Here is a 23346-nt window from a genome sequence, read left to right on the forward strand (position 1 = left end):
TAAACAGTGTATATGATTAACATATATTACCAATATGAGCTGACAGCCAAATCTTGAGAAGGTAGTAAATTTCAAAGGAAATTGAGATGGAAGTAGTTACTCAACACAGAACTGAACTAAAAGTGGAAGATAAGCACAAAATAATTATTTCTTGTCTAGTTTTTCTATTAATCTGTGTTGTTGAAATGGAAAATTGTTATCGTAGGGGTTTTTTTGTACGTAGTTGTTGATGTTCTTGTTTGTGTGTATATGATACAGGCTGATATGTTTAAAAACCCAATAAATATATTGTACAAAAAGAAAACGAATCAACCAATTCTATCACTGAAGCCGTGCGGGAGAGAAGAGGCTGATAGAATACTGAACTACTGAGAGAGCGAGATTTTTTTAAAACCTTTCTTGAGGGCGGGGGAACCCGTCGTGATACCGCATGGGAGCAGTATTGCGCCGCCGCACACGAAATGCCTGATGGGAAATGTAGTCTTCGTGCCTCCCCCCCCCCCCCCCCTCCAGTCTTTGGTGCCGCTATCTGCACCAGGAGCCGCCTGCCCGACTCCACCTCTTCCTTTCCCGGGCTGTGGCCACGCGCGGCGGTTCCGCTTAATGCTCAAGCCGCCCGGTGGGTCCTCCTCCCCGCCATTGTAGGAGGCCGCGCCCTGTTCTAAAGTGGTGGTCGGCCAGTGGCGAGAAGTTGGGCCGGTGTCTGGTAAGCGTGGGTGGCTTGGAGAGTTCTTCTTCGGAGGTGGGTTGGAGCTGAGGGGCGGGGGAGAGACTGGGCAGCCCGGGCCCAGAGGTTGGGGTCCTTAGAGTCGTCGGGGAGGTCTTGGAAGGAGACTGCGCGGCGGCGGCTGCTGCTGAAGGAAAAGGAAGAGAAAGTCTAGCCGCTCTTGCTGATGGCGTTGCGGGCAGGTGCCTGAGGAGGACTCGGGGCTTGGGCGTGGAGTTCCGCCGCTGGGAGGCAAGCGCAGTCCCCTGGCCGCCGCTCTCTCCGCTCAAGGCTTGGGTCACCTGGAGGGGCATGGCTAGGGGTTGTTGAGGTTGCGCCTCCGGGTCTGGAGCACTCTCTCAAGTGGACGTGGTCGATGGTTGTTGCCACATCGCAGACTTGCTCGGGCAACGGAACTTTCTGCTGCTCACAAGCGGAACAAGAAATCCTCACAGTCTTTGAAAGGCACCTCGGTGGTAGCAAGATTTTGGGGAAGTTTTTTTTTTATTTAAAGACAGACACTCTCGTCACTGATAACTCTGTATCCTAGTATTAATGTTTTTTATTTATCTCATTGGAGTTTCTTCGTTTTCTCCAAGGATCTCAGGGAGGTAGGTTAAACTGTGTGTGAGTGGTGCAGGGTCATCTGAGGAGCTTCATGATGAGGGGGAGTTCGAATGCAGATCTCCCCAGCCCAAGGCCAGTTGTTGCTATTACTAGGTGTTGTATGGTTGGGGTACCGTAGGGAGGGAAATGCTGGTGTGGGTACTGATCTATATCCCATTTCTCTGCCTTTCCTTAACTATATAATGTAGCAAAGAGTGTTGTCAGATGGGGATTCCCCCCCCCCCCCAATCCCACCCCCTTGGGTTTTGGGGCTTATGGGGTTTTTGTCACCACATTCTGAGCCCATCACTGAAGTTGCCAGATCTACTCCTCTTATAATAGGAAAGTAATGCCTGAATCCTGAACAGTGGGGAAAAAAGGCAAGTTTTTTTTTTTTAAACCCAGTTTGCTGGCTGCAGTTGAGAATGTATCCTTCCTCAGACTATTGAGAAGGTGAGCAGGTAGCATAACTGTATTGGCAATTTTGTGCTGACATCTCGGAGCTATTGGTAATGTCCCCCCCCCCAGCCTTATAATTTAGCACTAATAATATGTTTATTATTAATATGTTTAACTTTACTGTGGTAGGAAGAGTTCCCATCTTAGAATCTAAAGTATAATTTTAGTTCTCTGGGAGTTCTTTGGTATTTCCTATGCTTTAAAACTAAGTATGGGTTTGAAGTCTCTTTCTAGCATATATATCTGCCATGATCTAGTATACAATATTATTTCTAAGGGGGCATTCTGTATAGATAGAAAGTGTTTATTGCCAGCTGGTTAATCAGAAGTACTGAACATCTTGCTTGAATCGAAATCTTCAAACTTTTTTTTTCTGTGTTGCATTTGTCTACATGAAGTTGCAGGGATTGTAAATTCACAAGATCTGAGATGGTTGAAAATTGATTGAGGTCTGTCTACCCTTGACTTTCCTACTGGCTCCAGTGATTCAAGAAAAAGAACATAGCACTAAATTATGGGTACTTTGGTGTTGATTTATTCAGCTTTGGAGTCAGTTTTCATAATTGTGTTTAGAGGCAATGACTCCTACAAGGTGGTCTGCTGTATTGTTAACCTTGGTATTGTAAAGGTAGGGTCATAATCCAGCCTACACTTCACACAATTCTGCAAGTGATGGCCAGAAATGGTTCAGGAAGCTTCCTCTGTACCACTTGGCATGTAGAACAGTGTAGACAGAAACTGGATTGACCTCTTAGAGTGCAGACTCTAAAGCAGAATTCCAGTGGTTGGAGCTAGTTGTGAAGTGTCAGTGTTCTTCCCAAGGCTACAATATTTAAACATGTCTCTGTTGGCCTGAAATATATTTTGCAATGAAACAGCTTAGCATGGTTGTTGTTGTTGTAATTTCAAAACAACTTGTACTTGAAAGGAGATCTAGAAGAATTGAAAGACTTGGAAAATTTGGTTCTGTGGTCTGTTGAAACTGTATAATATATGCCAACTGTTATGCAGGATTAGAGGTTTTGTGATAAGAAATAAATAACTTTGTCTCTGTGAATATTTTTGTAGAGGTGTAAAACTGAAAGCCACAGATGTTGCGTAGTTTGCATGGGCTAGCTAGAGGACAAGAAATAAAAAGATAATTCAGCCATAGTTTTTCTAAATACATTTGAATTTTAATGCAAAATATAAATAAGATGATTTGTTTGTTCTACTATGATACATTATGATCTTTTAAGAAAAATACTGATTTCCCCCCCTGTTCAATCTTGTGTTTGGCACTGGAAGAATATTGCAGACTTCTCAGAGCAGGTGTCCAGTTTTGAAAAAAAATATTGTCAAAAAGATGCCATTGGCAACTTTCTGAGTGTTTGGTCTCCTAGGAGCATGGAATTATCAGGTTCCATTTTTTAATTATTTGGATGATGGTTTTTTGCAGCTTTCAGAGATTGGAAGTCTGGTTGAAGGGTAGACAGTACAGACAAATAACACAGTATAAGAAAGCTTGATAAGTTTGTATAGCTTAGAATTACTTGTATAGCTGCCTAGAATGTCCCCTTTGGCAGCACAGTTAGCAGTTGGTACACATGGGAATTCACTTGGATGCACAATGAATTTACAGTCCTTGACAGAACAATTGGTGGATGCTTATTTGAAATTAACCCTGCTTTTCAGCAGTAAGCTAGTTCCCAAAGGAGCTCACAGTCACAGGTATCAGAATCTAGCACAAATAAGGATTAAAGTGTGATTTAAAATGTTCCTTGGAGAGAGAATTTGCAATTATGCTGGTTACAGGCATAATCAAGGAATACTTGGTTGCTGCCCTCCTCCCATGGCCTTACCTGTGGTACTTGGATTGGAAAAAGGGGGATCTCATCTCCAGGATATGCTTTTAACTCTCTGGGCACATGTTGAACTGCAGGTCTTTTCCACAGCCGATAATGTAATGATCACTAATCTATCTGGCAAAATAGTCCAATGGCACCTTAACAAGTCACAAAGTTTATTCCAGCATAGACTCCTCTGGGAATGACCCTTCCTCCCCTGCACTTACTGAGCTACCCTGGGGCCTTCCCAGGCTGGTAGAAAGGTGAGCGGGATCAGGGAATCCAACTGATGGGCCCACAAGGAAGTTACTAGCTAAACTGTGGTTTTTAAAAGGGCTGTAGCCAGTGTTCCCTCTAAGCTCCACAGTGTAGTGAGCAAAAATCCTACCTTTTGAGCGAAAAAAGCTAGTAGTGTTAAAGTTGTGAGCGAGTCTACATTTGACTATTGCATAAATTATTTTTATACAATTATTTCCATAACCTTGTAAAAATCTCAGAATGATTTTAAACTAGATTTTAAGAATAAGTTAAACATTATAAGAGAAAACCGAGTCAAGTCAAATTTCATTACACAAAATGTTGCCCTCTGCAGGGGTAGACCAGGCCTCCAGAGAACAGGTCTCCCTGCCCCTTCCCACTATATTGGTAGACCCAGCTTCCAGAGAATGGGTCTACCCACCCCAGTCCACTGTATTGGTAGACCTGGCCTCTGGAGAATAGGTCTGCCCACCCTATTCCACTATATTGGTAGACATGGGCTTGGACCATCATCTTGCGCTGACCCTTAGAAAACATACCAGCAATTAAGGAAGAAAAAACTCATGCAGTCTACTTTGGTTTTTTAAAATGAAATATGACAACCAGCATTACAGGTCAAGTATAACAGGTCAAGGAGATCAAATCAGTCAATCCTAAAAGAAATCAATCCTGACTGTTCCCTGGAAGGCCAGATACTGAAACTGAAGTTCAAATATTTTGGCCATCAAATGAGAAGGGAGCACTCACTGGAGAAGACCCTGATGTTGGGAAAGATTGAAGGCAAAAGAAGAAGGGGATGGCAAAGGATGAGATGGTTAGACAGTGTTATTGATGCAGCAGGTGTGGGATTGAGCAAACTCCAAAGGACGGTGGAGGACAGGAGGGCCTGGCATGATATGGTCCATGGGGTCGCAAAGAGTCGGACTCGACTGTGTGACTGAACAACAACAACATAACAGAGGTGGAACAATCACTGTCTAACCTAACAAACAGGAAGTTGCTTAAATGTTATCAACTGCCCAAACTACTTATTTATTCACATATTTATATCCCACTTTTCCTGTGACTCAAGGCAGCTTACAAATCATACTGAAAGCATAGGGGTGTGCAAAACAATCATTTTTTCCTGGCTCAGTTATAGCCTATAATGGAAAATTTATCTGGGGGTATCTGGGGCTTGGGCCTCCCCCTGTTTTTTGAGGTACAGGCACCAAATTTGCAGCATAGCTGCTGGTGCTTCAAAAAGCCCCCCAAGTTTCAAAAATATTGGACCAGGATGCCCCCATTCTCCATGGTTTCCTATGGAAGGGAAAATATGAGTTGAAGCTAAAATCCTCTGAGCAGTCCTCTGAAATGTTGTGCGCCAGCACCTCCTAGCACAGCTTAGAGGGAACTGTGGTTGTCGCTCATGCCTCCATTCAAGGTATGGTCATTTCCAGCTGTCACCAGAGATGGGGGATGGGCAGTGGGAGTCAGTACACCCCCGGTCTTCTCAGGAACCATGGTCCTTCTTGCAAGTAGGTAAACTGCCCTAACTGGGCTGGTGCGCTACTAGGTGCCTCTGGCTGAGCCAACCCAACATAGTATGGGGGGCATGGCTGCCATGGAGGTGAGCCTGGTGGGAGGCATGGAAGGAGGCAGAAACCTGCCCAAGCTGGATGGACCCCAGCCCACAGGTTGGGAACAACTGAGAACTCTTTTCACATCTGCCAGCTGACTCCTGGGCAATTTATTCTAAGTATTTGTACACTGTTCTATCTACATTCAAAGCGGTTTTCATAAGAATTAAACCGTATTTAAAATTATGTAAAATTAGCGATGCAACAATTCCTTTTCAATATATTCCATACAAAAGCCACATCTGCTAAAAAAAATGCATCCCATTACAGTTATGTCCATGTTAGCTGCTGAAGGGCTGTATAAAATAGATGAGTGTTACAGCCTCTCATAGGGTTTCTGAGAACATGGAGGAAAATGCCTTGCCCCTTTAATACAAGCTTAATGTATAGAAATAAGCGGGTGAAGGTTTTTATTGCATGGAGGTAAATAACATCCCCTGGTAAATAACAGCCCATTAAGATTTTGTGGCAGTGGGTAGGGGATTCCCCCCCCCCAAGTGTTGGCAGCCCTGTCTCTTACATGCTAATGAGGGACACAGTTTCTGACCTCACTCAGGAAGTTATTCCAGAGCTTCATTATGATTGTAGTGAAGACAGTTTAATTAGGCAGTTTATATGCCGCCTTAGCAGGACCTGTTTAGGGTGCTGGAGCTGGGTGTCATCTGCATATTGGTGGCACCTCATGCCAAATCCTCGTCTCCCATCTGCTAACTGTTTCAGCTGCCGTAGTGGAATATGAGAGCATGGCTTCATGTGGTAACTGAAACTAGCATGTGGGGTTTGAAGAGCCAGTTCCTAAGTTATGTTGGATTCAAGTTGTGAAGGCTTATTAAAGATAAACACCAGCATCTTGAATTCAGTCAGCAGGTACCAGTACAGCTGCAATAAAACTGCTTGTAAATATTTGTGCCTCTGTGCATTAAAGCTACAACCTTTATGTTATTTCCAAAGGCAGTCCCATGCATAGTATGTTACAGTAGTCTAACCTTGTGGTTCAGCATGGTGAGATTTCCTTGCTCTCCAAAAAGGGGTAGTGTTGTACAATGAGTGTGCCTGGTAAAAGGTGCTTTTGGCCAACACTGCTAACATCCAGGATCAGGGCAGGGTATAGAAATACTCTCAGACTCTGAACATGCTCAGATGGGTTAGGTACCATTATTCTCTAAAATGATTATAACGATTCATTCTGAGGCCTTGGGAGTATCCACTAGCTTCACCTCTCTCTTCAGGTTCAGTTTATTTGACCTCATCTACTTTCCCACAGCATCTATATTGTGCCGTACTGAATCAGCACCTCCTGAATGCTGAATTCAGTATACAGCTCTGTATCCTCGGGATGACTCTAGAATTCCAGCGGATCTCTCCCAGCAACTTAGCATAGTTAACACCAAGTCTTGTGAAACTTCATAGATGTTCCCATTGTGCTCACGCTGCTGAGAGCCACCATGCCCCTCCATGTATGACACTGATCCAGACCATGTGTCTAATCTTGTAATTCTGTATTTGTACACACCAATATGAGTACTAATATAGGACACATCTGATGACACATCACAAAAACGTCCTCTCACAATAAATCTTTAGTAAGTAAATTGGTAAGAAGCCTATTTATGTTTACCATGTACCTTTACCTAGCACAAAAGCAGAGGCAATTTATTATGTAGTGATGCTGGATGAGAAATACTGAGATCGCTGGGATTGATTTAACTGACATTTTCTAAAAAGATTAATGTCATTTGTCATATAACATGATGCTTAATGTCTACACTAGCAAAGTAGTGCTTACATATTAGATGTCCCACGAATGCAACAACAACCCTGAACAGTGTTTGCAGTGTAGTTAAATCTAATGGGGGGAAGTTCTAGCTTCTATTCCACATGTGTAATACACTAATACAGATTAACATTACTAATACAAATAATATACAGATTACTCTGCATATAAAGGGGGGGGGAGCATCTTTTTACTAGTTTGACCATGGGGAAACATTAATCCTCCCCCCACTTCTGTTCATAATATTAAGAAAGGTTTGCTGCTTAACTACCATTAAGTACATTCTCAGTGGCCAACCAGGAATGAGAAGGAGTTGAGACCAAGACTTGACAAAGGTGGGATTAGAAGGATGGAGGAGAGAAATGAAGACATCAGAAGGAAGAGAGCAAGATGAAGGAGAAAAGTGGAAAAAAGGAAGAGAAATAAAGAACAAAAGAGATATTGTTTTATTTTCTATAACACTCTAACAAGGAAGATCTGGTTTAGCAGACAAAACTATAGAACTTGGTTGAGGAAAAGGAAGAGGGAAACACTGCTGGAAACAACCACTTGTAAGAGGCTGCAGCCTAGCAATGACTGTCTTGGCCATTAGTTGTTCTAGCTGATCTTGCCTTGCTTCAGTGCTAGCCTGGTTGTTGGGTTTAGCAGGATTGGATAACCAATAGTTTCACTCAGCCTTGTAGTAAGCTTTGCAGAAAGGTCCAGCCAGCAGAATCAGAGCAACTCCTATTTAATGTGCTCTGCCTTCCCTGCACCCCAGTGGCTTCATTGCAAAACTGCATTTAAAGAAAAATCAGATATAATCTAAATACAGTGTGATGCAGACTTCAGGGGTCCTTCAGCTAACTTGGGCCCCAGTAATTTCCCCTAGTTCCTTCCCCTCTCGGTGGCCCTAACCCTGTGAGCTAACAACCACAGCAATCACATTTTCAATGCAGTCAGAGGAAATGAGTTACACCTTTGCAGCACCAACTAGAGAATCGTATTGTGGACAGATTGCATAAAAAACTTTTAATAAACTAATTTGGTCAAAAGAAAATTACAGCACCAAAAGCTACTGAAAATTTCCCACACAACCAGTAGGAAGCTACCCCCTCTGTTGGCCTCTAGGTCTGATGCTGTTTCAGTGTATGCTTTGGCGGGGCCTTGACACATCTGTTGGGCCTTACTTGTCCTATGTGAATTGGAATCTCACCATACAATACATACAAGCATTCTCCTGTGGCTGTGCATTGCCAGAGGGTCTACTGTGGCTCAGGAAAAAGACAGCTGCAACTTGATGGCATTTTCCACCATCACTAGTGCACCATACCTGCTTGCTTAATGAGTACCTCATGGGTGTAGAGGAAGAGATAGTTTAATGAGTTCTATAAGACAGTGATTCCGAAACAGTTGCTTAGTACCTTCCTGCTTGATCATGTTCGGTAAGAGGTACTGAGGTATCTGCTGAATGGAGATGGAGAAAGGAATGCAGTAGTTTAGCCACATTCACTTCCTTCAAGCATGGCTGCTAATATCTGCTTCAAGGGAAACCACAAAGACAAGACAAAACCTGAATCCAGGAAAGCTATTTCACAACTAGCTTCCATAGGTTTGCCTTTGAAATAGCAGCTATTGGAGACAAAACTGAGATAATACTAATTTATTTTGCTATGGCCATTTATGCATTTTGTTTAAAATTTTCATTAACAGCGTAAGATGCTTTTTTGTGTGCCGTGTCTTAGAATTAGTATATTTGTAAAAACCTGCATTAGTGCCATACTTTTTGGGAAGTGGTATTTTTTTAAAGAAAATGTCAGCCTTTTGCTGTCCAGGGTTGTATTATGGTACCCACCCCCTTTAATTGTCTTTTTCAGAAAAATTTGCTGTTTTTATTTTGAATCATTTTCCAGTGTTGGCATGAAGTTTCAGTGTATGTTTACCCTACTCATCATGTAGCTTATATTGCTGATGTAGTTAATAGTGGAAAATAGTTCTTCTTAGCACAATTATTTCTTATACACACGCAAACACACACACACACACAGTTCCAGGTGGTCAGCTGTGTTTGTCTGAAGCAGTAGAACAAACTTAGAGTCCAATGGCACCTTTGACCAACAAAAGTTTATTCAGGGTGTGAGCTTTTGTGTGCATGCACACTTTTTCCTTGAATAAACCTTAGTTGGTCTAAAAGGTGCCACTGGATTCTAAATTTGTGTTCTCTCTCTCCCCCTCTCCATAACAGTATTCCCTCTAAGCTGTGCCAGTCGGTGCTGGCGCACAAATTCCCAGCCCCCAGCGCATGGATCCCTGGCTGAGTGCAGAAGGACAAAACTCTTCCCTGCCTCCCTCCCCAAGGAGAGAGGCACAAATCCAAACTTCCCTTCTCCCACTGGGCATGGTCTCCTCCCCTGGGGAGGAAGGGTGGGGGAGCTGCCAGCCATTTAAAGCCAACAGTTGACAGGTGCTCCGCTTGTCAGCTGTTGGCTTTAAAGGGCAGGAAGACATTTCAGAGTTCCATTTTGCTCCCCCCTGCTTGGAAGCAGGAGGGGGGAGCGAAATGAGCAGTCTAATGGCTGCCCACCCTTTAAAGCCGTGAAGGAATGCCTTCCCTGCCCTTTTTGGGGGCTGGGAAGTCTGTCTTTATAAAGGGCATTTTTTCCCTGTGGGCTAGAACCAAGGGGGAACTTATGTTTAGGAGGCTCTCTCTCCCTTCCCTTCTTAACCACAGAGGTGGGATTCATTTGCTAGAAAGGCAGGAACAGGAAAGGAAGTTCCAGGTGTGCTTTGGGGCTTTTCTTCCCACAGTGCTCTGGAGAAAGATGACTAGATCCAGAGCTGGGAGGGAGGTTTTAAATTCGCCTTGCCCAGAAGGAAATGGTGTCGTTTGGAATGCTGCATCAGAAGGAGGAGACCTCCCTGCTGGGCTGCCCACTGTGGTAGCCATTTTCTCTCTGAGACCATGCTGCAGGCAAGGTAAAAATAAACATGGGACCAATCTGGTTTCTCCCACTGAAGTGAATAGAAAGATGTGTACTTTGGGGTTCTTGAGCCTCATTCGTGCATAAGTATGGTTTATCATTTCCCCACATTTCTTTTATGCAACTCAAAGAAGGACATTCAGGAGAAAGGGAAACAATATATTCCTGATGATGTAATCATTTGCTTGAACTGGGAGTGTTTCTGTATATGAACATCCCTAATGAAATGAAGATCTTTCCATGGCTTCTATAATGGAGTGTAGCACTTAATTTTTTATTTATTTATATTTATTTATAATTTCAATTTATAGCCGTCCCTCCCCGCAATGCGGGCTCAGGGCAGCTCACAGATGGGTGTAAGATAGGCGTATATTCTTAAAAATAATTAAGAAGTTTCTTTCACACTTTTCCCCTTGAAGTGTGTGAGGAACATAGTGAGCTTTAAGAGTTGGTCTTGAACATGGTAGAATAGGAGTCAGGTTGGTTTGTTAGAAATGTTGGGCTCTGACTGTTTTGGACCTTGTAGCACCTTGATTCAAGTCTAAAAGAAAATAGGGAACCAGTATAGATAATGGAGTATTTATTTAATACGATTTCAATGACACATCCCCACCAAAAGGTGGGCCATAGCATTGTGCTTTATTTTGTTATTAAAAACAGCCCTGTCAAAGTTATAAAGGCATAAATCAGGGCCTGCAGCTTGTGTTGTGGGAGAACTTTGTGCAGCATTCAGTTGTACTGCGTAGCTGAAAGGCCTGAACCCCCCCCCCCCCCCCCATTAGCTGTACCTTGGGGTGTTTGGTGTTGAAGGAGGGAGCTTTTCCTCCCTTTCACTGCCAGGTAGCTGAAAGGGCTGGCCACTCTCTCAGCTGTTCAGCACTGAGGGAGCCCCCTCGCTTCATTATCAAACAGCTGAAATGCAGGTGCAGTTAATTAGCTGTTATGTATTGCATGGAACTGCAAGAAGTGACTCTGCAGTGGAACTACTGTCTCCCTTTCACTTCCTCAGGGGCCTGTATAGAGGATGGGGAAGGAGAATGAGATAGAGCCCTGCAGTGTCTGGTGCACAAAGTCTTAAATTAGAGAAGGCTTGGCACACCACTTCTGAAAAGTTGCTTGACCCCTAGTTTAAAAGGTAGTTGGTAGATCTACACTGGGGGATTATGTATTTACAAAATTTGTACCATACCTTTCTGTTCTCATCAGCACCAAGACAGCTAACAGATTAAAAAATAATAAAAACACAAAAACCATTACTACCGAACAAAACACATTAAAACCAAAGCTAAAATATATGAAAACAACAATTAAAACATACAGCAGAAAAGAGGGACCCCCCTAAGGGAGCATTAGATGAAAGAAAGACAAAATCTTCACCTTCTGATGGAAGATGGCAACAGAAAGGGACAGACAAGTGTCCCTGGGGAGAGACAGCTGTGAAGGCCTTCTCCCAGGTTGCTACTAACTTAATCTCAGAAAGCAGGGACACTCAAAGTAAGACTCTGGAAGTGGCTGGGGTAGGTTCGTAAGAGAACAGGTACGCTTCAAGTATGTTGGTCCCAAGTCATATAGGTCAACACAAGCACTCTGAATTGAGCCCAGAAGCATTATCTGAGCCAGTGTAGATATGGTCCCTACAACCCACTCTGGTTAACAGCCTAGCTGCAACATTCTGTACCAGCTGAAGTTTCCAAATGCTTCTCAAGAGCAGCCCTACGTAGAGCACACTGCAGTAATCTAATCTAGATGTAACTAGGGCTTGCACTTCTGTGACTGGATCTTTTCTGCTCAGGAAAGGCCACAGCCAATTAGCCAGTCAAAGCTTGTGAAAGGTACTCCTGTCCATAGCTGCTACCTGCATTTCCAGTACTGGGCTAGGCCTGTGTCTACGCTCAAGTGACAAACCTGTTCCTTCAGGGGGAGTGCAGCCCCATCCAGAACAGGTGAAGCTTTAACTCCCAGGTCAGACCTTTCTCACACCAGTAGTTTTTCTATTTTGTCAGCATTAAGCTTCAGTTTATTAACATGTATCCACTCTAAAACTGCTTCCAGGCACCAGTTCAGTGTACAGCCTCATGGGATTGGCTGGAAGCATGAAATAGAGCTGAGTGTCATGCATATTGGTGACAACCCAGCCCAGATCTCTGGATGAACTCACCCAGATTTTCATGTAGATGTTGCAAATCATAGGGGACAAGATGGATCCTTGTGGGGGCTCCACAGTCCCCTAGGCACTACCTTCTGAAACTTATGGTCTAGATTGGACTGGAACCCACTGCAAAATGATACCTCCCAGTCCCAACCCAGAAAGGTGGTTCAGAAGGATACCATGATCAGTGGTATGGAAATTTGCTGAGAGATCCAGGAGAACCTCTGTCCATCTCTGGGCACAGGTCATCCACTCTCTGTGGGCACGCGTGCCATCTCCCCAAGCTTTAACTCCCAGGTCAGACCTTTCTCACACCAGTAGTTTTTCTATTTTGTCAGCATTAAGCTTCAGTTTATTAACATGTATCCACTCTAAAACTGCTTCCAGGCACCAGTTCAGTGTACAGCCTCATGGGATTGGCTGGAAGCATGAAATAGAGCTGAGTGTCATGCATATTGGTGACAACCCAGCCCAGATCTCTGGATGAACTCACCCAGATTTTCATGTAGATGTTGCAAATCATAGGGGACAAGATGGATCCTTGTGGGGGCTCCACAGTCCCCTAGGCACTACCTTCTGAAACTTATGGTCTAGATTGGACTGGAACCCACTGCAAAATGATACCTCCCAGTCCCAACCCAGAAAGGTGGTTCAGAAGGATACCATGATCAGTGGTATGGAAATTTGCTGAGAGATCCAGGAGAACCTCTGTCCATCTCTGGGCACAGGTCATCCACTCTCTGTGGGCACGCGTGCCATCTCCCCAGCCAGGCCCAGACCATCATTAAAGTGTCAAATTCTCTGCCAAATAATTTTAAGTAAATGAAAGCATTTGGGATTGCTTTCCTTACTTTGTTTGGATCATCTTAAGTTAATGTAGAAATAAAGTTTCTAAAGTAAAACCTTAGTACTTAGGTTAAATTGCCGTGTTGGCACTTTGCGATAAATAAGTGGGTTTTGGGTCACAGTTTGAGCACTCGGTCTCTAAAAGGTTCGCCATCACTGCACTAGGGTGACCAAGGCTGTTTCAGTCCCATAACCAGGCCTGTAACCAGATTGGGAAGGATCCAAACAATCCACTTCATCCAGAAATGCTTGTAGTTGTCCAGCCATCACCTGATGGATCACCTTGACAAAGAATGGAATGTGAGACTGGTTGATAGTTAACTGCAATCTACTGAGTCCAGGGTTGGCTTCTTTGGGATGAAGCCTCAGTTGTCTCACCAAGTGTAGCAAGTGGAGAATACTCCTGGTTTCTTCTGTACTTATCAGTGAATCCAGGAGCACCCCAAAGGTGCAAGCCAGACCCCATCAATGATGAGAATCCCATTCCTCTCCAAGTTACAGTGCTAAATTTCTATTAGCTTACCTGCATCTGGTTTCTGACCATATTAGAGCTTCTCTAGCTCAAAAAGAATAGAAACCATTTAATTATGACTGCAGATTGTTAACATTTTAGGAAGCTGATTGTTTAGAAATTAAATTGTTCCCCTCCCCTTTTAGGCCTTTAGTATTTGTCAAACAATATTTCATTTAAAATTTACTATTTGGGTAGTTGTGCTGTGGTTCAAGGGTAGAGCCTGGCAGGCAGAATTAGGTAATTTGGTCCTTTGTCCACACAGGCATTAGATGTAATGGATAAGGTAAAAAGAATGTGGGCATGTGGGAGGGGGATGAAGTTTTAAAAGTATGTCACTGTTCCATAGATCTTGATGGAAAGTAATTTTTTGTCAATTAGATAAAAAGGGTAATACCTTGCTTAGAGAGCAGCCCTTTAGAATCAGGAGAAAAATAATAATTGCTTATTAATTTGTCAGTTTAGTAGAAACTTCTTGCCTTGCTGTTGATAAGAACTTTGCCTCTGTTTCTAGAGAATGTGCTAACTTTTTTGGCAGCTGTGAAGTAAGTGTGTGTATGTTATGCTGTATCACTCCAAAACCAACCCTGCCCTCTTTTGGGTATAGGTAATGCTTTCCCCAGTTTGAAGCAGTCAGATCAAAACATCAGTCATGTTACTGTATACAAGTTAAGTACTAATTATCTAGTGTCTGGAGCCATTGTAACTAGCTTGTATTTATCTTTAGTGTTCTAAATATAGTGCCTTTTCAAGCATGAGCAAGAAAATCTTTGGTAGAGATCTGAAGGTAATTCTTGTACTGGTGAAGGCTGCATTCAGACAGTGGTTTAGAATCCTGCATTTAAACCAAGGTTCAGAATCCTGATTTGTTTAAAATAAACATTGATAGTTTGCCAAGGTGCCTGTATTCAGTTTTCATGTGAACTGGAGTTTAGTCAGACTGTGAAATTTTGGATTAGGCTCTATTCACAAAGGGAGGTTGGAGGAACAAGGAGCATGTACAAGCACAGCAATAAGCTGGGTGTGATTGGAGTTTCATTGCATTTTGGTGTAGCATCTGAACACAGCTGTGATCTATAAAGATGAATGACCCATTCTGAAGGACATAAAATGTTGTTTGTAGGAAGATCATGTTGATTTGTCAGTGAAATTCATAACTGATTGACTTGTTTCATAGTGGGAAATACTGGATTACAGGCACTTGACTGAAAGGTGGTAGTGGAGGATTGCTAAGAATTCCCTTTTGAGTACTTGGTTGAATAAAAACAACGTAAAACTTTTTATTGGGACAAACAAAAATAGTACAAAACAGTTTGCAAGCTTTTGAATCTCTAGAAACCTTCAGCAGATCCATTGTTTAAAAAGGAGGGGGGGTGTTTCAGGCCATGAGGCTTTGTCTTGTCAGCATCCTGTGTAGAAAGTTGAGCAAAGATGCAGACTTAAAATGCTACTGGGAAGACAGATAAATGAAAACATCTCGAAAACTCAAGAAGGAGCAGTTGATTAAAAAGGCTGTCTAGCACCAAGCAGGTCTCCTGAAAAGGCTGAGAACAGTAGAAAATGTGGTAATCCTTATAAAACTGGAGATTAATTGTAGTTGGAACAGGTAAAGAGTCAATGGGAGCCAAACTGGATAGTATTATCTTGTGTTGGAGGAGGGGAATGAACCTAGAAGTGCAGTCTTTTCTCAGTTTTTTCTCCCTTCCAGTTGAAAAATTCAAGTATTGTCTAAAATAGAAGCTGCAGGTAGTAATAGAAAGTGTATTCTGGGAAGTTATCATTTCACTCTGTAGAATTCTATTGTCGGTAGTTTATATAACTGAAGCCACATAAAATTCTTTTCTTGGAAGTTTGATAGTTATTTGTGTCAAAAATTCTTAGAGTTGACTTCTTGATTACTTTAATCATTCTGCAGGCTAGAAATGGCCAGCTGTCTGTGTATTACTGAAACTTTTTGTATTAAATCTTTTTACAGGCACCAAGGTTGATAATGTTTCGATATATTAAAATGCAGATGATGCAATAGTCCATGGTGAATAGAATTTAGGAGATTTGGGCTTAATTCAAGTATCTGTATTCATTTCTGGTGTTTGTTGGGCAAGTTGCCTTCTGCATATCTGAATCCTTTTTGCGTAATAAAGAAAAGTCAAACTGTATGTTCTCTGCTACAGAAACACTGATTGCATATGTATATGTGGAACCTAGTATTATAGGATGTCTTCAGTAAAATACTTGTGCTTCATTATAGATTTTTTTCATTCCAAATTAGTCATAGTACAATGGTATATAACCAAGCATATTTTGTTGGCACATTTGGCACTTAGGACATGTTAACATCAAACATATCTTTGATTTTAGAAGCTAATTAAAATTTTCTAAATTAGTGCTGGAAGAACCAACATTAGCTGAATGTTCTCAAGTGTGATGGCAGGCTCATATAAGGAAATTAATGCCACTGATTCTTCTGTAGGTGCCAGTTCATTTGATCCATCTTTTAGCTCAGAATTAATGGTTAGGAGCATCCTTTTGTCTGTAAGAGGGCACACACTACACATATGCAAATATGTGTATACTCAACTACCATTGGCTATACATTCAATTCAGAGTTGCTGCCAATCATAATCATGATTGCATTGCAGAATGTCCTGCTGACCTACAGCTGCTGTTAACAGTTTGGGCCCACCAAGAGCTTCAGACACCCAGCAGCTGTCCTGGTTCTCCTCCTGATGGTGCACCACTCTCCTGAGCCCACTGGACTGCTTGAAGGGTTCCTTGCTTTTCTCTGGATATCTATGCTGCCACCAACTGGTCAGTTAGAGTATTTCTTGCTAGAAGGCTAGCACTCCATCCATGTTGCCACTTCCAGGCTCTGTTGGGTGCTCGCATCCCTTGCTTTCACTCTAACTAGCCTTTGCGGGTAAGGCTTACTACACTAGCACATTCCCAGGTACCTAGCAATTTATTGACCAACCACCTCTGATCCCCTGGCAACTTTTTAGTAACGTGTTTTAGCGGGGCTTAACAGTGGTAGCAGAGAGCAAACTTCCAGCATTCAGAATAAAAAGAAACGTATTAGAAGATGATGTCCACATACATATTGTGCATAGCAACTGTTCAAGCGAGGTGTCCCTAGGCAAAACATTCTCTTAACTGTTGTAGGGTAGGCTCTTTACTCTTAAACTTATAGCTTTCTATCAGTTATCCGTCACCTTGAATCTTTGTCCTGGCTGCTTGCCCTGTGTTAGCTCCACATAGTAATGGTGACCATCAAGATGGATTCCGCAGAGAGTGTCTCAACAAAAACAACCTGCAAAAATGAACCCTGCAAAGTGGATCTTGTTCCCCTTGTGTCCAGGGAATAAAACTCCTCTGCCCCATAGTTCTCTTCCTGTCCTTACCAGGAAGAGATACAACCTAGCATTTGGCATCCCCAAGTCTCATTCCCCTTCTAGGTGTCATATATCTGCCAATCCCTTTGATTGTTCTTTGCCAGCTAAAAGTATTTGCATAACCAGCCTTAAGTGCTGGGTGTTTGGGATAGCCTTCAATGGGATGGAAGTGTTTGAAAGCAATTAACTTCTCTCCTGTTTCCTCCCCTTGAACTGACAGAGAGAATGAAGAGGGGGAGCTAGTTTCTAAACAGTGTGATTTAGCCCAAAGTGGAGTGCATTTCTCCACAATAAACCATTGTTGCATTTACCTTTTAAGTTAATATGTCAGATATACACACAAAATGTAATCTAAGTCTTATGTATATGATTCTAAAGAGAGCTGTCACCACGGGAATAACTTCCCACTGTTCACTGTCTCTGGGAGAAAACAGGCCTAATCAGTTCTTCAAGTAGGTGTAATATGAACTAGGTTTGAGTTCAGTGGCACCTTTAAGAATAACAACTTGTCCACCCACCTGAATATGAACTGTTTATCAAACACTGTCTTTGATATTCCTTTTGTCTTAAAAGCATCTAATAAGATATAGACCTTGAACCGGGCCAATATTTCCAAAAGCCGTGGAACATCCAGTATGTGCTGAAATGAGCTTGGCAAAGCTTAGAACTCCACAGTATGTCCACATAGGTGTGGCAATCCTTAAACAATGCAGATCCCAGGTAGTCTCAGGCATTTCATTCATTCATCAGAGAGTATAGTACATGCAGTCTTCCTTTGGTAATTCAATATTGGAGCTAATCATTAAACATGAAAACCACTTTACACCTCTGAGGAGCAACAAAGCTTCAAAACCCTGTGAGGAATAGTATCAAGAGAGCTTGAATTGTATGTATGAAATAACAGAAAATTAGATATTAGAGTACTTATGAATATTTAATAATATAAACACACAAAAACACTTATACTTGTTATTTAAATATTGTTAAAATTGTACAGTATTTAGCATAGGCTATTAGATTCTTGTGACTGTATTCCTTTTTAATTAATTTAAAAGCATCTAAGACAAAAAATCTTAAGAGATACAGCTGAGCACTACTGTTGTCAGTTACTTCATTTTAAAATAGATTCCTGATTCTCTTTTTTTTCCATATATGACACTTTCTGCCTTTGTATTTCATATTCAGACCAGTTTTCCAGTTAGGTAACTTTGGAGTGATTCTGTCCTATACTGCTTTAAGCATAATGTATCTGAATTCCTGAGAGTTAGCTATATTAGTCTGATACAGTAATAATCACAAAGTTTCCATTCTTGAAGTAACAGATGCCAAAACATTCCAGAATTCCAGTACCCTGGGGTATGGCAGCTGCCTGCCCTTGTGCTTTTCAGTACAGACCACGAGGATGCCCATTGGAGCTAGGAGAGCTCAGCAGATCACTGGCTACTGAAACAACCACTTTTACAGCAGATGCTTTGCCTGTGCTGGCTCCCCAGGTTGAGGGAACAGCTCTTGCTTCAACTGCCAAAAGAGGCCACCAAGATTCCTCTCTTCCCCCCTTGCTGAGGTCTCGGCTGGGGTGTGAGCCTTCCAAACTCCTGCTACTGCCACAGTAGCAGCTTTGGAGCAAAAACCATTGAAGCAAATTGGCAAGGCTTTCTATTCAGGCATATGATTCTACTGGAAGGTTCCTGCCCTTCCCCAATTATGGAAAGTACTCAGTCATATTGCTAACTTTCATATCTCACTAAGGGAACTTTTAATGCAAAAGGAGGAAACTCCCTTCCACAATGCACACAAATAATTTCTTTTCAAACTTGCTGTACAGGTATTTGCCCACCCAAGCCAGTCCAGGAATGGGAGGGAATCCTATACTTTTCAGTACATTAAACAACAAACTATGAGATGGTCTATACCCTCTCTGGTGTCCAGAACAATTTGCCACCAGAACATCTTTTCACTAGTCCCTGCCTTTCCTAAGGGAGAGATTCCAAACCCTTAGTTGGCATCTGGGACAGAACGCCTTAGCAACTCACTCCAGAGATGCACACCTTTCCTCTGCAATGGTAGCATATATAGGGAGCGTTTAGGCCACAGGATTTAGCCTTGGAATTCAGTTACAACATCAAAGACAATTTAGCAATAAGAGGGATCTTTATTTAGTACAGAGCTTAGCATAGACTACCAGAGATTACAAAAATAACAAAGGCTAGGGCTGTTTGCCTTAACTAAACATTAATGATTCATAGTTACCACGTCAGGAGTATTTCTCAGTCCAAGATAGTCCCAGTACCAAGGGATTTTGAAGGGAAATCCCATTTTTGCACACCATGTGCTCCAAGTCACAAAGCAAGTCTTTGTCTCTCACCACATAGCAGAATAAGAGTGGATTAAGGATCATCAGGGAGAGGGAGAGCTAGCTTGGAAAGCTGGGCTGGGAACCCACCCTCTTGTGTACTCCAACACCGATCTGTACATACGGTAGCTTGGTTTGGTAACCTGGTGTAGAAAAGAGGAAAGGTTATTCTTGGAGAGGGGGATCCTGACCTCTGACAAAGCCTAGGTTGCAATCTCAGAGTACAGAAGGGCGGGCCACAGAAGAGGGGTAATAGAGTCATCTTTGGAAAAGATATCTGGGGCAAATAATAGTAATACCCCTACTTATACTAAATTTGTCAGGACCTGGGCCCCGGTGCTAGAGTACATGGTGAAGAATGATATTCTCCCAGCTAAACAAATTTACCGTAAATGGCTGTATTTATAGAAGTAATGGGATAGACTTATGGTATAGCAATAGAGATGTATGATGCAAGGTTGGACATGAAACTATCAGCGTCTTAATGCGATATGTAGAAACTTGGAATTTGTAAGTACGTGTCGTATGTAACGCTTATTTTCCTTTTCTTTATAAAAACAATAAAAAATTAAAAAAAAAAAGAGGCAGCATTTTCAGGTGCAATAAAACAAGCTGACAGAGGAGGAAGGGAGAGCTAAGCAAAGGGAGCTCACTCCCCTAGGGATCAAAACAATTATACCCCAATTCCAGTCACAAATTAGATGTGGCTATCAGCCAATTGCGAGTGGGCATGGGTGTGCCCAATTATTGATTGCCATAGCTGTGTGTGGGAATAGGCTATACTTTTGGACCCCGCCTGCAGTCATCTGACCCCAAACTCCAGCTACCTCATGGTCTATGCGACTAGTTGCATGTGGGCCAGAAAGTGGAGCCATGAGGTCTGGCATTTGGCATGAAAGTGTGAAAGAATGTGGGTTTATGGCACGGCTATTGAGGCCATGTGGCCCCCACCATTTGGCTTGCAACAGGAAACAAGACACAGCATGTTATCAAAAGACATCACTGGAGAAGGCATGTGGATATAGAAAGCAGAAAGCAATTTTTCTATACACTTGCTCATCCCTGGAAGGATTGAATATTTATTACTCTTGCATTCTGATGCCAACAGCCCTTCCAGTTTGGTGTAGTGTTTAGGAGTGTGGACTCTGATCCGGGAGAACTGGGTTTGATTCCCCACTCCTCCACATGCAGCTGCTGGTGTGACCTTGGGTCAGTTACAAGTTAGTTCGGAGCTGTTCTTTCACCAGCAGTTCTTGAAAGAGCTCTCTCAGCCCCATGTACCTCACAGAGTGTTGTGGAGAGGGGAAGGGGAAGGAGATTGTAAGCCACTCTGAGACTCCTTTGGGTAGTGAAGGTCTGGATATAAATCCAATCTCTTCTCTTCTTCCCCTCCTCATTCTCTGCAAAATGGTATAAAGTCCCATTTTTATAGCTGGTTTGGGCACATCCAGTTACCTCAACTTTGTGGTTGGCCTCTTGCCTCTTTACACCACACACCCACTTTGCTGCGCTTTCTCTCACCCGCACCTGGTCAGTTTCAGGCTCCTGACACTGCTTCATAGTAGTGGAAGACAACCTCCTCCCCCTTCTCTCCAGCTCTTTGTCTTGTTTCCTGTTTTGTTTCCCAATAGACAGGTAGTTTGCTAGGGGTAAGTTTTGGGTAGTTTTGCCATTGTTTTACCATCCTTTCTGTACACCTCCATTTTGCTCTACAGTATTGCTCAATTTAATTTGGTGTCTTTTCTGTTAATTAATCAAGACGCTTATTCCCCCTCCTTCTTTCAAATGTTGGTCTGAATCTGGACCTTGGTAAACACAGAGTTAAGATTCCAAATATATTTTGAAATACCCAAAATACACGTGTTTGCTCTGTGCTAGCAAGGGGATGCCTTTGCACATTACGGGACCTTCATGCGTATGCCAATTTGGGTAACGATTTTGACATCAGCCTCTCTACTTTTTGTAAGGCAGTGTAACCTGAGCATATACAGGTCTGCAGACGCAGCCTTTGGTGGGAGAGTTCTCCAGCAGATAGTCCCCTCAGTAGTTCCTCTAACACTTCATAATCTGCCCACTGGGAATTACACAGCTTTTCAGTATACCATTTCAGGATACCTTCTTCCACTGACGAAGAATGAAACATTAGACTTACTGTGATGGTTTCTTCTCATCACTGGAATGGAAGATATCCCTTCTCTCCCATAGGGAAGGAGGGGCTCTTGGATGGGGACTACTAACCTTTCAAGGAATGCTCTTTTCATCACAACTGCAAAGGAATTTGCCTCGACTTGAAGCATAGCAAGCATGGACTGGGACTATCCCCATAACTTGATGGGGAAGCACTTCAGAAAACATTTGTGTAGCTTTGCCTGCAAAGTGAGTAAGGGGTTGTAACCAGTGTTCCCTCTAAGCTGAGTTAGTGTGAGCTAACTCACAGTTTTTTAGCCTCCAGCTCACACATTTTTGTCTTAGCTCAGGAAGGATGGCTCCAGAGCAAACTGATTTATGTAGCAGCCCAATTGCTCGCTCACAACTTTAATGCCAGGAGCTCACAAAGTAGAATTTTTGCTCACAAGACTCCACAGCTTAGAGGGAACATTGGGTAACCCATTTCAGGATATCTTCCATTCCACTGTTTTGATTGATTATAGCATAAGCTTTTGTGGGCTAATAGAAGCTTGCACTGTGATGTGATTTTCAGTTAGCAGATATATGCATACACGGGTACAAGGATGGTACCTGTCAGCAATGCCCCATCGCTATTTCCATAGGATAAACAAGTCACTTTTTGTGCCAAAGAATACAGACAGTCTCCATTCAGACATCACAAATAAGCTGGAGTATGTTTGTGGCTGGTATGACACTGCCAGATCCATATGATCTTTCTTTCTCCTATATGGAATGGGCAGATTGAAAAGGGAAGTCATCAATTAACCATAATTAGTTGCTATGTCTGAATAACTTCTCCAAGGAATTGTTTCTGATCTATTAACTTGGATCCTTAACCAGGATTAAACTGTGGTTCAGAATTGTAGTTACTAGTATATAAACAGGCTTCAGTTACTGAAAGTGCTCATAATAAGCTCACATCATGATTTATTATCATTTGTTGTTGGGAAGAGGGAGGAAGGGAGTGCCTAAGCCTAGTGATTAACCTGTCATGAACAAGCTGAGATTTGTTCATGAAGTCTGAATGGAGCTATAAAAAGTCAGCAATTGGAAAGCAGTGGGAGAAGTTTTAAGTGACCCAGACACTGCTGATGCTAACCTGTAAGTCACCATTCTTTTTCAACAGTAAAAAGAAACTTCAAAATGGATTCAGACATGCAGCTAATGAACAGTGAATCTGTTTCTGTTTACTTAGGCTCTGATCATTGACAAATACCATGAATTTCTCCCCTGCTATCGCTGTTAAATAGGGACAGTTATTTACAGAATCTATATCCTGCTTTTCTGTCCTCAAAAGGGCCTCCAAGGAAACAGAACAATTTAAAAATACATGATAAAATCACATTTTAAAACCATTAAAATCAGCCCCAAAGACACATAATTAAAACACATTAAAAATACATAAATGTTGAGTGAACCCAGAAAGTCTGCTGACAGAAGATGGCAACAGAAAGGGACAGATGAATCTCCCGGGGGAGAGAGTTCCAGAGCTTTGGTGCCATGACTGAGTAGGCCCTCACCCAGGTTGTGTGTGTGTGTGACTTATGTGACATCAAATTGCTTCCAACTTATAGCAACCCTATGAATTAATGACCTCCAAAATGTCCTATCATTAACAGCCTTGCTCAGGTCTTGCAAAGTGAGGGCTGTGGCTTCCTTTATTGACTCAATCTATTTCATGTTGGGTCGTCTTCTTTTCCGGCTGCCTTCAGCTTTTCCTA

The 23346-nt window shown here is 42.4% G+C and overlaps 1 protein-coding gene across 1 annotated transcript in view; it reads left to right on the top strand.

Moving 5' to 3' along the window:
• The first annotated feature begins 561 nt into the window (after positions 1 to 561).
• The window catches only part of PAK2 (p21 protein (Cdc42/Rac)-activated kinase 2), a 74153-nt gene continuing 51368 nt past the window's right edge, over positions 562 to 23346 (top strand). Inside the window, exon 1 of the mRNA XM_015415392.1 lies at positions 562 to 706. The gene's annotated coding sequence lies outside the window, so the exon portion shown is untranslated. The remainder of the gene's footprint in view (positions 707 to 23346) is intronic.

The sequence above is a fragment of the Gekko japonicus genome, unplaced genomic scaffold (assembly GCF_001447785.1).
Source record: "Gekko japonicus isolate JY-2015 unplaced genomic scaffold, Gekko_japonicus_V1.1 scaffold1046, whole genome shotgun sequence".
NCBI lineage: Eukaryota > Metazoa > Chordata > Lepidosauria > Squamata > Gekkonidae > Gekko > Gekko japonicus.